We start from the raw sequence: 2,593 nt of genomic DNA, 5'->3' as shown, positions 1-2,593 counted from the left end.
TTGGAGGAGCAATAAACCTGCTGCTTTAACCATAGAAATTAAGCATAAACCACATAGAGCTCTCTCTCTCTCTCTCTCTCTCTGCAGCGACGAATAAAAATTTATAATAAAGGAAAAGTTGGGTGTGGCTTCAAACACATAGCACAGAATAGCACCTTTAAGACTTTGCTAATTTATGAAGCGGATGTATGTAGTAATAGCTAGGCTGCTCGGTTTAATTATGTGAGAAGAGGAAAAAGGAGAAATGAATAAAGAGAGAGAGAAACAGAAACAGGATATAATAAAGAAAGAAGGAGAAAAGAAAAGAAAAAGAAAAAAAAAGAAAACCATCCAGGCCGTTTGGTTTATTCTAACTAATTAAAGTTGAAAGCCCATGCTGCCTTCGTCTCTTCTCTCTTGTATGTGTATGCTGCTTGCTTCTACTACTTGAGGAGGCAGGCAGAACCTTTCTTTCAGCCTTCACTGCTAAAGCAAATAAAGCACAAAACGGCACAAAATTATATATATATATTTGGAATATATAACTAAAAAATACAAGTTTGAAAAATAAATAGTCCTGTATATGAAAACAAGAATAGAAAAAAGGAAGACAAACATAAATAATTGATTAGAGAGAAACATATATATTGCGAAGCTTTCTACCATAGTTAAGCTATGGGAAGTTGGGAACCATACACATTAAAATTAACTGATCACTTGTTAATACGTGTCAGAATCATAGAAATAATTAGGCGCGGAACATCCATGGATGAGTAATAAAAACGACTTATATATAGCTTTAACTTTGAAAGAATTACAATTTAATTAATAGAGATGTTAGAGAATGAATAAAATTTATTATTTTTAGACCATTAGTTAATTAATAATGTTTAAGTATAGAGAAATGTTAAGGGGTTAGCAAATTTTGTAATTTGTAGTTATTAATTAGTTATTAATAGTATTTTTAATGGTGTGAGATTTCATCTAATAAAAAATATATTACTCATTTTTCTTTTGTTGATTAAGTACTGACCAAATTTTAATAAAAATGCTGATCCCTAAATTTTTTTAAAAATATATGATCACATTTTTAAATTAAAAAAATTAAATTAATAATTAAAAATATTAATAAAAAATAATAAATTTTACTGATTTTTAAATTTTTTTATTAATTAACATCTACATTATTTTCACTGCACGTATAACAAATTCATGTATATGGAGCATATCTACATACATAATAAAGCCAAAATTATCTTAGAGAGAGAGAGAGAAGAGAAAAATAGGGGGGAGGGGGGCAAAGGCTGATAGAAACTCACATGGGTATTGAGCTGGAGTGGTGATGATGATGCCTTTTGGCATGAATGTTTTGCACACACTCACTCACTCGGAGATCAGAGAGGTTGCTTGATAATCAAGGAAAATAAATGTGCAGTCTAGTACTTGATGGACCACCACCACCACCCTCTCTTCTAATTACTACAACTATTATTATACTAAATCATATATTAATATATATTTTTGGATTTAAACTTCTGAAACGAAACTTGAACTAGAAGCACACACACCAAACAGTTTACTGTTTTCTTTACTACTATATATATATAAAAGGGTGCATTTTCTGACGGCCGTAGTTTTGTCGTGATTATGATGATTATAAATAATAATGCTAGTAACCAAGATAGTTCTAACCAAAAATTAACTAAATGTTTCTGGATGAATCCAAAATCTCTACTTTATACTAGGTATTAGGATGTTTTTTGATTTATCATGTTTTAGGCATTTGGAGAGAGAAGAAGGGTGAAGAGACGAAACTAATTGAATCAGTTTCCGTTATTCACGTTGCAATGATATTAAAGGTATCTTCTCATAATTTAAATATGGTGAAACATTTAATAACCAATATTTTAAATTATAAATAAATAAAATTAATTACTATATTTATAATTAATTAAATTGTTCTATTTTTTAACAACAAATGTTAACACAAAATCGATGGCTGATGAGATATAATTGAGTTAGGTTTTTGTATTTGAGAGGACGGTACATTGCAGCAGGCATTCGACATTCACATCATGTTGTTTATAACAGAGAGGAAGTGGAATAGTGGGAAATTGATGGAAAATTGCTGTGAAAATTGCACGAAATTGTCGGAGTGCTAACTGTCAGTGAGTACTCGTCGCTGGAGAAGATAGATGTCCGAAATGCGCTAGCGGCTATCGCCGATTAACAAACCCAACTTCGTCGGTCAGTTCTACTTGTCATAGTGGAATTTGAATTCTATTTCAGCAACGGCCTTCATTACCGCTGCGTCTCCAACCACCAACCGCGGCAAAATTTACCCCCTTCAGAGCTATTCATTTCCGAACAACCAACACTATCCCTAACTCTAACCATTCAACAACACAGTGTCAACCTATTTCGATAACAAATGCTCTTACAACAACTATTCAAGTAATTGATGTTGTTAGACTTAAAAATCTGTCTATTTAAAGTCCAATCCCCACAGTAACAATCGACAAATTACCGTACTTAACATGAAAAACAAACATTAATAATTTCTTTTTGGGATGTATATCAACATTATTATTTTTCTTCAGGTATGACTCTTGAA

The 2,593-nt window shown here is 31.4% G+C and overlaps 1 protein-coding gene across 8 annotated transcripts in view; it reads right to left on the bottom strand.

Moving 5' to 3' along the window:
• LOC107630204 (NAC domain-containing protein 73-like) overlaps positions 1–503 on the bottom strand; it is a 3,663-nt gene extending 3,160 nt beyond the window's left edge. For 2 of the 8 annotated variants that reach the window (XM_016333276.2, XM_021118664.1), the window contains exon 1: positions 18–502. The gene's annotated coding sequence lies outside the window, so the exon portion shown is untranslated. Of the gene's footprint in view, positions 1–17 lie in introns of all 8 variants that reach the window. The other 6 variants (XM_016333277.2, XM_021118665.1, XM_016333279.2 and 3 more) reach the window with 5 other exon arrangements.

Source organism: Arachis ipaensis, chromosome B03 (assembly GCF_000816755.2).
Source record: "Arachis ipaensis cultivar K30076 chromosome B03, Araip1.1, whole genome shotgun sequence".
Classification (NCBI taxonomy): domain Eukaryota; kingdom Viridiplantae; phylum Streptophyta; class Magnoliopsida; order Fabales; family Fabaceae; genus Arachis; species Arachis ipaensis.
Note: the sequence above shows the minus strand (reverse complement) of the source record. Positions and strands in the feature narration are given on the sequence as shown.